The sequence below is a fragment of the Pleurodeles waltl genome, chromosome 9 (assembly GCF_031143425.1).
Source record: "Pleurodeles waltl isolate 20211129_DDA chromosome 9, aPleWal1.hap1.20221129, whole genome shotgun sequence".
Taxonomy (NCBI): Eukaryota; Metazoa; Chordata; class Amphibia; order Caudata; family Salamandridae; genus Pleurodeles; species Pleurodeles waltl.
This window is the reverse complement of record NC_090448.1, coordinates 1,141,770,639-1,141,785,803: the sequence shown is the minus strand read 5'-3', so window position 1 is coordinate 1,141,785,803 and position 15,165 is coordinate 1,141,770,639. Positions and strand designations below refer to the sequence as shown.

The following is a 15,165-nucleotide window of genomic DNA, read 5'->3' as shown; positions in this document are numbered from 1 at the left end:
ACAACTGACTTTCCTCTTAGTTCACAACTTGCATTGTTGCCAAGGTGGCGGGGGGAAGCATGAATGTTTCTGAATTCATGTTTGTAAATTATCACTCAAAAATACTTCTCAATGCACTGATATAATCCAATGTACTAAAGTGAAACTCTCTGGCATGTTATTGAGATATATATTTTAAATTCTGAAGACTCATATTTTTACACGTTTGTTGCAAGATGTCTTTAACAATGAAGATTTTCCTAAAGTTTAGTTGTGTAGGACACCTTAGAAACTACTTTTCATTAATTTCAGTTAGCATGTAAATACATGCTTGCCTGTTTAACACCATTCTAAATGTTATTGCTGAGTTGAGATAACAGCAGCACAGTGCTGTTGTTGTCTGTGGTCGCATGTAAAGTTCAGGAAGGTCTTATTGAGTATCACTGCTCTAAAGTAAGATGATTAATAGGCTAATGGGACCTGGAATTACAGATTCGCTTGGTAATTCATAATTTCTTCAGCAACCCTACCATTGGCAGGGCTAGGCACACACCAGCTAAGCAGCAGGATACCTTTGAGGGTGACAGCAGTTTTCAAATACGCATACCTTAACAAACCTTAGATTTGCCACCTTTAATGCTTTTTATCTCCACAGTTTTCAGGAGGAGTGGACTTAACAATGCCAAAACTCTCATAATGAGGCCTAACTATTTTAATTTTCTCTGCAAGGAATTATCTTAATAAAATGTGAGGCAGTGGAATTCTTTGTAGATGTGTCTTTCTGTTTCTAGGACTTAATTACTCTCAAATAATGGTGGATATCCTGTTAATGATCATGTATTGTGTATGATGGCTTTCTAGATTTGGAATATCCCCAGCCTCTGGGATAGGACTTCAAATGAGGTTTTTGCAGACTTGCAGTACTGGTAAGTGGTGCCTATTGCAAGAACACTGCACAGACCAGCACATGGAAATCTGTAAGTTTATCTAATTTGCATTTTGATTTTCAGGGATCCTTAACGTTTTTATTTCAAACTTTAATTTAAAAACATTTCAGCTGGGAAGCTTTTATTGTAGTGTAACCACCTAGGCTAGGAGAACATTGTACAAAATAAAAGTTTATAAAAAGATATGGTCAAAGAAAAGACTACAACTCTTAAAAGCGTAATAGAGTAAGTTTGCACGTGGTGAAAAAGCTGTACACAGTGTGCGCCCAGGTTATCTATGTGAATACGGACAGCCATGTAAGACTAGTGTCATGACCACATATGTTGTGTTAGCCCCAAGAGGTTATACATGTAAGTCTGTGGACTAGGTGGATTCAGTTGCCAGGGGCATGGGAGCTTCCTTTGTGATCAGAAGATATTCCTGGCTTTGCCCAACAGCTTTCCAGACAATGTTCATGCAAGATTAATAGACAGGCCCTTTGTCTCATCTTTGGACAAAAAGCAGACTCTGCTATTGCAACATTCGAAGTGGGTCAGGCTTTAGTTCTTTCTTATGGGCTAACATCCCCTGCCAGTGAATTTCAGTAGTACAAATTTCGCAATTACTTTAAAAGAAATCCCTTTGCCAATACCCACCCTCCCAGCCGGTTGAGCAACCAAACCAGTTTCTGCGTCTATACAGAGGCTGTGGCAGGAACAAGGGCAAGCTGGCCTCGCAGACCTCTTCTACCTCTTATTATCTACACCGCCTGAGAAGTGGTACTAGTTTCGGGTAGCCTGTGGAGGAAATCGTATTGCACCATCTGGAGGCCTCGTAGGCCATCACAACAGACCAGTGTGCTCTACAAATTATAGAAAGTGGCTATGCCCTTTCCTACCAGCAATTCTACACCACCACTACTATTCTACCATTTCTCACCTCACAGCCAGACAAACACACCCACATTCTCCTGCAGGAGGTGGCATCCTTACTGCAGAATGAGGGGGAGGAGCTGGTCTCAGTCTTAGTCAAAGATGTGACTGGTATTTCCTGGTGCCGCAAAGGACAAGTGTGCATTCGATCCTGGACCTACGGGTCTTTAAGCTTTACCTCCACAATTAGAAGTTCAAGATGCTGTCCCTGGGGGTTGGGTGCTGTTGTCACTGGAGATAGGGGACTGGTTTCCCTCGGGTTGCAGGATGCATACTTACACCTAATTATCCTGCAGTCACACAGGAGCCACCTGAATTTGGTGGCAGGCTCCACACACTACCATCCCCCGGTATTCCTGTTCGTATTAATGTTGGCATCCCAGGTCGTCACAAAGGTGATGGCAGTTACCACACATCTGCACAAGTCGGAGATCTTAGTGTTCTTGTACCTGAACGATTTCTGCTAAAGGCAGGCTCGCCGCAGCATGTACTGAACCTACCTAAATGCCACAGTTTCCCTGCTGTTCAACTTACGTTCATCAATCAGCCTGCCCAGGTCGCACCTCAAGCCCCCTCAGTAAATCCTATTCATAGGAGCAGTACTGGACATGACATCTCCCAGTCTCCAAGATCATTTGGAACTTTCAGTCTATGATTCCGATGTTCTAGAGGCAAGGTCAGAGTCCAGTCCTGAAGGCTTTCCAGCTGCTGGCTTCCTGCAAAATTTTAATCACTCGTGCACCTTGCAGATGAGGAGGTTCTAGTGGTGACTTCTTCTGCAGTGTTTCAAACACAGGGTAGTCTGACAGACAAGATCCTCCTGGACATTTGTAGGAAGTTGGCTCTGTATGTGCTATTTCAAAGTAAGGAATAGCATGCACAGAGTCCAAGGGTTCCCCTTAGAGGTAAAAATAGTGGTAAAAAGAGATAATACTAATGCTCTATTTTGTGGTAGTGTGGTCGAGCAGTAGGCTTATCCAAGGAGTAGTGTTAAGCATTTGTTGTACATACACATAGACAATAAATGAGGTACACACACTCAGAGGCAAATCCAGCCAATAGGTTTTGTTATAGAAAAATATCTTTTCTTAGTTTATTTTAAGAACCACAGGTTCAAATTTTACATGTAATAGCTCTTTTGAAAGGTATTGCAGGTAAGTACTCTAGGAACTTAGAATCATTACTTTAGCATGTATACTTTTTACATAAAACACAATAAGCTGTTTTAAAAGTGGACACAGTGCAATTTTCACAGTTCCTGGGGGAGGTAAGTTATTGTTAGTTTTCACAGGTAAGTAAGTCACTTACAGGTTTCAGTTTTTGGTCCAAGGTAGCCCACTGTTGGGGGTTCAGAGCAACCCCAAAGTTATCACACCAGCAGCTCAGGGCCGGTCAGGTGCAAAGGTCAAAGAGGTGCCCAAAACACATAGGCTTCAAAGGAGAGAAGGGGGTGCCCCGGTTCCAGTCTGCCAGCAGGTAAGTACCCGCGTCTTCGGAGGGCAGACCAGGGGGGTTTTGTAGGGCACCGGGGGGGACACAAGTCAGCACAAAAAGTACACCCTCAGCAGCGCGGGGGCGGCCGGGTGCAGTGTGCAAACACGCGTCGGGTTTTCAATGGAAGTCAATGAGAGATCAAGGGATCTCTTCAGCGTCGCAGGCAGGCAAGGGGGGGGCTCCTCGGGGTAGCCACCACCTGGGCAAGGGAGAGGGCCTCCTGGGGGTCACTCCTGCACAGAAGTTCCGTTTCTTTAGGCGCTGGGGGCTGCGGGTGCAGGGTCTTTTCCAGGCGTCAGGAAATGGAGTTCAGACAGTCGCCGTCAGGGGGAGCCTGGGGATTCCCTCTGCAGGCGTCGCTGTGGGGGCTCAGGGGGGACAACTTTGGTTGCTCACAGTCGTAGAGTCGCCGGAGGGTCCTTCCTGAGTTGGTTGTTCTCCACCAGTCGAGTCGGGGTCGCCGGGTGCAGTGTTGCAAGTCTCACGCTTCTTGCGGGGAATTGCAGGGGTCTTTAAATCTGCTCCTTGTAACAAAGTTGCAGTTCTTTTGGAGCAGTGCCGCTGTCCTCAGGAGTTTCTTGTCTTTTTCGAAGCAGGGCCGTCCCCAGAGGATTCAGAGGTCGCTGGTCCCTTGGAAAGCGTCGCTGGAGCAGGTTTCTTTGGAAGGCAGGAGACAGGCCGGTAAGTCTGGGGCCAAGGCAGTTGGTGTCTTCTGTTCTTCCTCTGCAGGGGTTTGTCAGCTCAGCAGTCCTTCTTCTTGTAGTTGCAGGAATCTAATTTCTAGGTTCAGGGAGAGCCCTTAAATACTAAATTTAAGGGCGTGTTTAGGTCTGGGGGGTTAGTAGCCAATGGCTATTAGCCCTGAGGGTGAGTACACCCTCTTTGTGCCTCCTCCCAAGGGGAGGGGGTCATATCCCTAATCCTATTGGGGGAATCCTCCATCTGCAAGATGGAGGATTTCTAAAAGTTAGTCACTTCAGCTCAGGACACCTTAGGGGCTGTCCTGACTGGCCAGTGACTCCTCCTTGTTGCTTTCTTTGTTCCCTCCAGCCTTGCCGCCAAAAGTGGGGGCCGTGGCCGGAGGGGGCGGGCAACTCCACTAAGCTGGAGTGCCCTGCTGTGCTGTGACAAAGGGGTGAGCCTTTGAGGCTCACCGCCAGGTGTTACAGCTCCTGCCTGGGGGAGGTGTTAGCATCTCCACCCAGTGCAGGCTTTGTTACTGGCCTCAGAGTGACAAAGGCACTCTCCCCATGGGGCCAGCAACATGTCTCTAGTGTGGCAGGCTGCTGGAACCAGTCAGCCTACACAGATAGTTGGTTAAGTTTCAGGGGGCACCTCTAAGGTGCCCTCTGTGGTGTATTTTACAATAAAATGTACACTGGCATCAGTGTGCATTTATTGTGCTGAGAAGTTTGATACCAAACTTCCCAGTTTTCAGTGTAGCCATTATGGTGCTGTGGAGTTCGTGTAAAACAGACTCCCAGACCATATACTCTTATGGCTGCCCTGCACTTACAATGTCTAAGGTTTTGCTTAGACACTGTAGGGCCGCTAGAGGGGTGTCTTACCTATACTGCATAGGCAGTGAGAGGCTGGCATGGCACCCTGAGGGGAGTGCCATGTCGACTTACTCATTTTGTTCTCACTAGCACACACAAGCTGGTAAGCAGTGTGTCTGTGCTGAGTGAGGGGTCTCTAGGGTGGCATAATACATGCTGCAGCCCTTAGAGACCTTCCCTGGCATCAGGGCCCTTGGTACCAGAGGTACCAGTTACAAGGGACTTATCTGGATGCCAGGGTGTGCCAATTGTGGAATCAAAAGTACAGGTTAGGGAAAGAACACTGGTGCTGGGGCCTGGTTAGCAGGCCTCAGCACACTTTCAATTCAAAACATAGCATCAGCAAAGGCAAAAAGTCAGGGGGTAACCATGCCAAGGAGGCATTTCCTTACAACATTGCAATGATTATCCAGTGGCGGTCAGTAGAGGGGAACCTGACGTATGGGAAGACCTTTTGACCACCACCAGCAGTCACTGCAATGCTGACTGATGTCTCCACCTTATGGTGGACTCCTTATAGGAGGAGTTAGATAGGCCTCCGCAGAAGCAAGCATTACATACCAGTTTGCTTGAACTGCAGGTGATTGGCCTGTCCCAGAAGGCCTTTCTACTCTTCCTTCCTGGTCATTCTTTCCAGATCTTACAGACAACACAACAATGATGTGATATTTAAACTGTCCCAAGTTTGTAGATGATTCTGTACCTAATAAATGATTGCCTTGTTTCATTGAATACTTACCACTGACTGCTTAATGAACAAATACCATTTAAAGATATAGGATATAGGGTGTTTAGCATTTTCAGTCAAAAAAGTCCTTGCGTAATTGTGGAGCAGTGGGCTCACTCGCCTCCCAAATGCACATCGATTACCACCCTAGTAACGAACAATTAATAAAAACAAGACGGGCTATAGTATACTAGTACTGTAGGGTCCTCGTACATTAGACATGCAGACCTTTGCAACTGTCTGACCCCCCTTTCTGCTGCTGCTCAGGGCAGACCTCCTCTTACAGTGGGAGGGGCAGGCCAACATTACAACCTTTGAGTCTGAACCTTCATGCCCAGAGGCTGACAAGGGACATCTGCCGCCAGAGGGGTCAATATCATCCTTTTTGGTGCAGTTCTTCCACAAAGTTGGTTTGGAACAGTTTTCATTTCTTGGAGTGAAGGGGAGTGCATTGATCCTATGAAGGTGCACCATTCTGTTACGTTGCGCGTCCGTTGGCCCAGTTCTGCTGGGAGCACAGGTAAGTGCTGTGATGCAGCCTTTGTGTTGATTTGTATTCTAGTCCAACATTCCCTGTTCACATCTCCCAACATTATATGTTTTTTTTAAGCAGCTATCATGTGCTTTCTTTTTCCCAATTTATTCTGCCTCAGTGGGACCTTAACTTGGTCTTTACCTTCTTGATGAGGTCGGTGCATAGCTGGCAGGTGCAGCTTTTGACATTTAAAACGGTGTTTGTGGTGGCTATCTTGTCTGTTCAGCATGTCTATGAATTCCAGTGTTGCACGACTCTGTGTGCCCATCCTCCATTCATATGACTCTTCATAGACAAGAAGGCTTTCAGAACTAAGTTGCCCTTCCTTCTGAAGATAGTTAAACCATTTCTTGTGGGCAAGTCCATTACTCTTTCCACGCTTTTCCGTTCACAAAATGAGGAATGAGGTTGCATAGGATTGATACTCACAGGGCAAGCAGCTACTATTCAACAGGACGTAGTAATTTTGATTTGATGATTAGCTTTTTGTTGGATACGTAGGTAACCAGAAGGGCTAATCAGTTCAGAGGATGCCCCCTAAGATCTATCTTCTCTTGCTAAAAAGGAACCTCCATGCATATCAGGAGTCAATCTGCCAGAGTAAAAACAACTTCCACTGCATTGTTCAGAGAGGTGCCTACCTCAGAAATATTCCATGCAGCAACGTTAGCTTTATTTCATGTGTTTGCTAAGCATTATTGCTTGGATTCGGAAGTGCAAAGAGATGGGCATTATGGGCCTGATTACAACTTTGGAGGAGGTGTTAATCCGTCCCAAATGTGACGGATATACCACCAGCCGTATTAAGAGTTCCATAGGATATAATGGACTCGTAATACGGCTGGTGGTATATCCGTTACTTTTGGGACGGATTAACACCTTCCTCCAAAGTTGTAATCAGGCCCTATGTTTTTTCATTGCTTCTGGACTACCTGATGTGACCGCTCCTTCAAACCTGTGACCTGGGAAGGGCATTGCTGAGATATCTATTCAAAAGATGGGTAATCTGCAGGTACAAGCGAGCATTAAAAGAACAAGTGATTTATCATCAGTAATTATGTTTCTCTTAGATAGGTTAGCTACCTGAAGCATCCCCACTGATTCTGCCCACTTCCCAATTTTGAGGCCCTCACTGATACCTTAATGGGCATGTGGTCAAAGCTGATTCTGCCTTGGAACGTTTCAAAGACAGTAGAGCCACAGCATGCTGTCTGGGTCTTTTGACTCCAGGCAAACAGTTCCCTCGCCAGTTCAGGAAATTCTGAGGCTGCTGTAAGGGGCTGGCATATAATCAATGTTGGCCTCCCTAGCCATTGCTGCAATCTTTCTAGCCAGGGAAGTGGATCTGGCAGGCAACGGACAGACCGACCAGGGCACCGGTTTTCTTCTCCTGCAGCAAAGGCCACCAGGCCACTTTATCTTGCCATTAGTGGCGAACAACCACCCTGATGGAATCAGGATCCTCCATTTTCTCCCACAGTGGCAGTCATCACATCCAACAGATGGGTCATTCAAATCGTCCAACATGGCTATCCCCTACCCATTCTTTATGCTCTGCCAGATCTTCACCCCACATCAGAGTGAATCTCAGAGGAACACCTGTCCCTTCTATTGCAAGAGATGCAGGATGTACTTTCCCACAGAGCTATTGAGAGAGTTTTGGACTTGGAAATTGGAGAATATCGCTTTTCTTGTTATTTCTTTGTGTCAAAGAAGAATCCAGGCCCTCAGCTTATTTTAAACCCTTGGCTTGATAACACCTTCTTGCAGTAGGAAAGATTTAAAGTGCTCACGCTGGCCCAGATCCTGTGTGCACTGGATTGGAGCAACAGGATGGTGTACTTGGTCCTGTAGGTCGTGTATTTTTCATACACCTGCTCTGCAGTCCACAGACTTTACCTGCAATTCATGATAGGCCAGGAACGTTTTCAGTTTGCTATGCTCCTCTTCAGCCTCACAAGTGTCCCTCTGGTGTTCACAATAGTAGTTCTGGTGGCCGCTGCCCATCTTTGGATGTAAGGAACACCAAATGGTTGTTAACAGAGGGTTCACAACAGGCAGTCGTTGACCACCTCCAGATGGCGTGAACTACCTGACATCACTGGGGTTTATTATCAACGAGCCACAGTTGGACCAGACTCGTTTGCCCAGGCTGCCATTCATTAGAGCTGTCCTGGACACAATGCAGTTTGGGGCCATCCTTCCCCTGCAAAAAGTTATCCGGCTATGATCCTGATGTTTCAGCCTCTGTCCTCAATCTTGTTGAGAGCTGCTCTGTGCTTTCTTGGCCTTTTAGACTCCTGCATACTTATTGTCGATTACGCCAGATGGCATACACACTTTGTAATGGAATCTGAATTTCTGGTGGGCCCTACATTAAGGAAATCTGTTGCATACCATTCAAATTTCATGGTCTGCAGTGGTGGCTACTCAACTGCAGTTGGGTCAGCAGACTGTCCCTTTTCCTTCCCCACTCAGAGCTGAGGTGGAAATCTGAGAATTCTGGTCTCCGATGAAAGCTCAACGCCACATCAACTTGCTGAAGTTACAAGCTACTTGCTTGGCTCAGGAGGCCTTCCTATTGTCCATCAAAGAAAGGCTGGTGCTGGTTCTCATGGACAATACCACTGCAACAGGTCGAAGTGAGGTCCTGGTCACTGTGACCACAGACTCTGCAACTCTGCACTTGGTTGGAATATCAGGGCATCTTCCTGATTCAAACCACCAGGGAACAGACAGACAGTGTCCAGGCTCCATGGGTACATGGTACCCAGATACCACAAAACCACTTTAATGTGCCTTCAGCAGCACATGCAGGTCGCATCACCTTTCACATCCACGAATGGAAGAGAATCAGTCTCTTGTCAGACCAGTGGGTGCCCAGATTGTGTGACAGGGCTACTCTCTCCCTCCCTTTTCTTTCTCTACCTCTGGATATGCCTTCCTCACCACAGTTCCCCCTGGAGGACCACTTGTTCATACTTCATGAGGACGTTCAGGCTCTCTTCATGAAAGGAGGGATAGAGAGGGTGTCAGCATCAGAGATGAGGACTGGCTTTTACTTCTGTTATTTCCTGGTGACTGATGGAGCTTGCGCCTCATCTTAGATCTTCTCCTTGTGAACTTCTTCCTTCTGAAGGAGAAGTTAAAAATGCTCACCTTGGCCCATGTTAGATCTGCTTATTTCCACATTCCCATCTTGCAGTGCTACCAACGTTACAGTAGCCTAAGAATACTTTCAGTTTACTGTGCTCCCCTTTGGTTTTACCAGTGCATGTCGGGTGTTCACAATGGTGATAGTGGTGATTGCAACCCATCTGCAGAGGTTGGGAATACCAGTCTTCCTGTACCTTGACTGGCTGCTGAAGGTGAGCTTGCCTCAAACTGTCGTAAACTACCTCCAGATGAGGGTATACCTGTTGACATCACTGTTTTTTTTTCATCAATGTGCCACAATCACACCTGACTCCTTCACGGTGACGTCCCTTCATTGGAGCCATCCAGAACCCTGTGCGTTTCAGAGCCTTTCCTCTGCCTCAATGAGGTCAGGACATTCAGACTATGATTCTGATGTTTTAGCTCTTGACCTGGGTTTCAGTGAGAGTGGCTCTGAGGCTTCTGGGCTTCTTGGCATCGTGCATACTGCATCCTACTTGTGAACCACACTAGATGGCACATCTTGTGCTCTGCAGTGATATATGAAGTCTCAGTGGGCTCAACACCACAGGGGATATCAGAGTCCATCGAGGTGTCATAGGAGACTGCAAAAGACCTGCGTTGGTGATTGTACAGCCACAACTGACCAGCAGCAGACCCTCTCCCTACCCCACACAGAACTAACAGTTGTGATAGATGCATCATTGCTGGGTTGAGAAGGCGATCACATCAACCTCCTGGAGCTGCAGGTGATTTGCTTGGCACTAACGGCATTCCTCTTGACCATCGGCGGGAATGGGTACAGGTTCTCACAGATAACTTGACCACCATGTGGTACTACAAAAATCAGGGTGGAATGGGGTCATCGGTCCTGTGCCTGGAGGCGTTACGTCTCTGGAAGTGGCTGCAAGCACAGGACATTTCCCACATTACCCAGAACCAGGCAGGATCTTTAAACTAGGGTGGGCATCTTCCAACAATGGGAGAATCCTGGCTCTATCTATTTGCCACTACATAGAACTCGCAGAGTCAAAACGTTTATGCATTGCAGTTCAGCCCAGAGTGTTGAAAAAGATGAGGACAAACCAAGCACAAGTCCTTCTATTGGTCCTGGACTAGATGAGTAGAGTGTGGTACTCAGAAGGTCTTGCCATGAGCACTTGTCCTTTAATTCGGCTGCCTCTTCAGGAGGGTCCTGCACCCAAGCCTGCAAAACCTACACCTCCATGCTTGGAGATTGAACGGCAGAAGTTACTGACCTTCGATTTACCTCCTAAAGTGGCTGGAGTTATCTTGGCAGCAAGGCATCCGTCTACCAAACCTTTTTATACAGGAAGCAGAGAGATGTTTGTCTGGTGTTTCTCTCAACATTCAACTCTGGAATGCAAAGTGGTCTGATGTTCTAATGTTTTTCTTTAGCCCAGCAAGACCTTGCTTTAGTGACAGAGGTTATCTTTCCACCTTCTCAGTGTTCTCACATTTGCCAGATCAGCCACCCCCCTTGAAGTAACCGGTTATGATGCATTTTTTAATGGGGCTAATCAAATTGTTCCCACCGACACCATTTGTTGTACCACAGTGGGACTTTGATTTAGTCCTCACTTTCCTGATGCATACAACTTTCAGACCAAGGCACAGCTGCCCCCTCTGTCTTCTAACCATCAAGATGTCATTCCACACCACATTACATCGGCAAGGTGAGTCTGCAAGCTTCAGACACTGTCTGTGGCACAGCCATAAACATCATTCTTTCCAAACAAGCTGGACCTCTGGACAAGAGCAGCATTTCTGCCAAAGGTGGTCATGCATTTCCACATATGCAGTTGCCAAATTTTAATGTACTGCCCTATCCCTTCAAGGAAGAACAGCTCCACGTCTGCACCCTTAAAGGGTCCTTACTTTCTACACTGACCAGACCAGAGAATATAACAAAATGATCAGCTATACTTTGATTTCCTTGGAGCAAAGAAGGCCAAAGAGGTGCAATAGAGAACTATTTCCAGATGACTTGTGTTATGCATAATGATCTGCTATAGTCTGGCTGAAAAGCAATCCCCAGAAGGCTAGCGCGCTCATTCCACTACAGGGTAGGCAGCTATGACTAGGCTAGCACACGGTGTGCCAGTTCTGGACATTTGCCAGGCAGCTTTCTGGGCATCCCTCCACAAGTTCACAAAGCACTACTCCCTATCCTGTACGATTTCCTGGTCTTAGCCATTCCACAGAGTTGTAGTTGGTATCTATTCACCAGGTGAGGAATCTGTGGTTAGAAGCCTCTATCAGAAGAACACGTTACTTACTAGATTCCTCACCCGTCCTCCCATCCTGCCCATTCTGTGGAATGTTCTCATTTGATCCATTAATAAGATTCCAAGCTTGAAAGTCTGCACACTGCCATTTTCGGATTTCAAGGGCTGTGTGCCCAGCGGCTCAGACACAAACGAGAAGGAAACTGAGACCAATGCACTTGGATGGTGCATATGTGGGGGCCAGATGTCACATCAAAGGCAGAACTGATCTCATCCACAATGCCATGGCCAACATGTGATGGAATTGCTAAAAAAGTTTCTGGATCCAGTCTGGAGCCAGGGAAAATTCACAAGGTGAGGAATCTGCAATTTAATTGTCTATCAGAAAAGGTATTACCAAAGGTAAATTTTTTGTTTGGTTATGGCCCTCTCTTGGCATGTCTACCACCGGCTTCCTTCTTTGCTTCCATTGACGGACACAAAGGTACACACTTGTAGACAATTGCTTCTTCTGCAACTAATCTGTGGTTTGGTTATGAGTGACCCACTGATGGTCATGTTGAGACCCATTGGTTGTTAGCAGGCTGCTGCTGTACTCGTTGATTAGCACAGACACTTAAAGTGCTGTCCCTACATTTTCAACTCCGCATGTCCCAAGGGTCAATCCATCATGAAGACAGGTAGGATATTGTAATAGCAAGGCTAATGGTGGCAGAGAAACGGTGACCACGGAGATGGAACGGGACAATAAGAAGAGGTTTGGGTTAGATGACATTGTATATGCGCTCCTGTCCCAAATGAGATGTGAAGAAGAATGGCCCAACAAAAAGGGTGGGAAACAATTCAGATGGCGTAATCAGAGGTAAAAGCATGAAAATCAAAAAAAAAGTGAAAAGCACTGCAACAATATAAAATGAGATTGCATGATTTCATGGGGGAATGAGGAAGAAATGTATGTTTTCCTAACTGGATTTTTCCCACTGCAGAGCCCTGAGAAGGAGGAGGAATCTTGGAGTAGGCTTTGCGAGTCCTTTATTGATCTTTGCATGCATCTCTTTGAAAGCTTGGAAAGAAAATTACTTGTGCCTCTTGAGGAAAGCAGACTGCTGACTCTGGTGAGAGAAGCTTACATGAAGGACCTATTACTTAACTGGTGTGGAAACTGTTTGGTATTGTTGATCCTGTATGACCCTTGTTATTAAATATTGAAATACATCACTGTCTCTGGTTCTTCTTCCATTGAGCCACTTGTGAATGTCTGCTCAGTCCAGCACCTCTTAGGATGAAGGCTTTTAGAAATGTTACCTCTGAGGAGTGCTGGTCGGTTTGCATTGAGTGTATGAGGCAGATTGTAATTTGTCTTCAGAATGTGAAGGGATCTTTATATGGAACCTGTCTGAGGAGAGGAGCTGCCCTACGTCTGTGGAAGGGCAGCTTGCTGCATTTCCTTTACTAAAAGCTAGATTGCTAATACTGTTGTGCTCTTGATTTGTATTCCAGGTTTTGGTAGTTAATTACAGGAGGTGGGCACTTGCTTTGGCGCCACTGGCAAGCTTGAGTGTTGCTGACCACCCAAGCCAGGCTTGGCGTCCTCCTTTGTGAAACTCCTAGAGCAAGGATCTTCAAACTGGGGGGTGGGCCGCCCTGGGGGGGGGGGGGGGGGGGGGGGGGGGGGGCCTCAAGTGATCCCGCGAGGTGCGCCAGGCTCCAGCCAAAAGAAGGATGATTATGCTAATAGTGGGGCTTTGTTTTAAGGTGAAAAAAGTGAGCAGCAGTAAACCACTCTGTAATGGGCCATCACCAACATGTTTTGTTACTTATATCCCAGCTGGGAGTGTGTGTCAAAAAGGTAGGGACTCCAAATACTCTTCAAAACCCCCACCCCTTACATGTTAGTAACGGCTTGCCTCACTAAGGAACCATTGACCCCCCGCCCCCCCTTTTAATGTTTACTTGGTAGCATCACCACGAGAAGAGAGGCTTGCAAGAAGAATTGAAGGCTACCCCAAAACCCTAGGCTACTCTCTTTATTATTCCATTACTGGATGTACTGATTGAGATGGGAGTCATCCTGTCAAGAGGTACCCGGTTAGTGCCCCAAACAGTCAGCGGCCCCTGGAGTCAAGAACACTGTTCCCCAGATTGAGGATGGCTTAGTAGCAGCTGATACCGCTAAATTTGGAATCTGTTGCCAAGAATCCCCTGGTCCCAAAGGAGAAGGAGGGAGTGGGGGAGGGGGTGCTCAACAGTACACAGGGGACGTGGCTGACACTGCTAACTTGAGTCTCTGTTGCCCAGAATCCCACTGCCCCAGAGAAGAAGAGGTGGTGAAGGGAGCGATTATAAGTGCCGAGCGGTTCCTGCACGCAGGATGCTCCAGGGCGAAGACCTGGCCAAGACGGGCTAGTGCTTCTTGTAATATCCCTAATACACCCTGCATGTCATCTATAAATGACTGTCTCTCATCTTGTCCCTGTGACCACGAGGGTTGAGGCTTCGTGCTGCAAAACTACCACTGTGCAGGTCAAAGCGCTAGTGCACTGGCCATGCCCTGAGGCTGTTTCCCTACAAGAGGAGACTTTGACAGAGACCGCGACAGACCTCTTACCCTCTGGTTGGAAGAGGAAAAAAAAAAAAAAGAGCGGGCTGTTCCCAAAGATATCCCATCTACAGGTTTGCAGACTAAGGTTGACCACATAGCGGAATCTCTTGAGTCTATTAGTAAAAATGTTCAAGCCTGTTTGGACGAGCTTTGTCTCAAATTCAAGTCGCTCGTCAAAGGGCTTTTTGAGATTTATGACCATCTATTTAGTAACATTAACCAGTCAATGATGGCCATTAGAGGGGGATTAAGAACTGTTACTCAGTCTCAGCCAGAATTAATACCTCACGTTTAAGAGATGCCCAATTAGCAACTAGAAACGAATGGGTCTAGTAAGGGCGCTATAAGAGTATCTCGTAAAGGGGGGGAGGGGCAACCTGCCTGAGGATAGGGTGCCGATTCCTGCTCTTGACCATAAAGATTCACTAGTTAGGTTTGAAGAAGCAGGGAATGGCTCTCGGCCAGTCTTTAAGGGAATATTAACAGGATTGAGCCCTCTTCCTGGAACCCTCATGTGCTGCCAGTAAGGCACGCTGAAATCTCAAGCACAAAGTCTTCCAACCACAGTCCTCAACCCCCTAACCTTGATAACTCCTCCAGCATGAAGTCAAGGGTTATCAGTCTACCTACTGAAGCCACTTCTTATGTGCTGGTTTTAGGAAACATGCCACCTTTGGAAGGGAATGCGTCAGAAACCTGTATTCAACTTAAAAGTAAGATCGCTCATTGGATAGTCACATTCTAATTTGAGCTATGATATTTATGAATGTATTAAGATGGTACGAAGAGCTTGTTGCCCCGGAAAAGATACAAATAAATTTAGCAAGTGATTGTATCGTGATACATCTTACCAGCCCCACAGACGTGGCGCCTTTTCTTGCTGCTGTTGGTTCCTCTGTAACCAGCAAATCCTCTTAAATTCAGGCGCTCCAGTTAGGCTGTTTTTAGGCCTGAGGTGGTATGCTTGGCACTTGGGAAACTGGTTAACCATCGAGGCAAAGGCCC

The 15,165-nt window shown here is 46.7% G+C and overlaps 1 long non-coding RNA gene across 1 annotated transcript; it reads left to right on the top strand.

Moving 5' to 3' along the window:
* The first annotated feature begins 397 nt into the window (after window positions 1-397).
* LOC138260441 (uncharacterized) lies at window positions 398-12,773 on the top strand. Its single transcript, XR_011198855.1, has 2 exons — window positions 398-905; window positions 12,545-12,773. It is a non-coding gene; the product is annotated as an uncharacterized lncRNA (long non-coding RNA).
* Window positions 12,774-15,165: the final 2,392 nt, after the last annotated feature.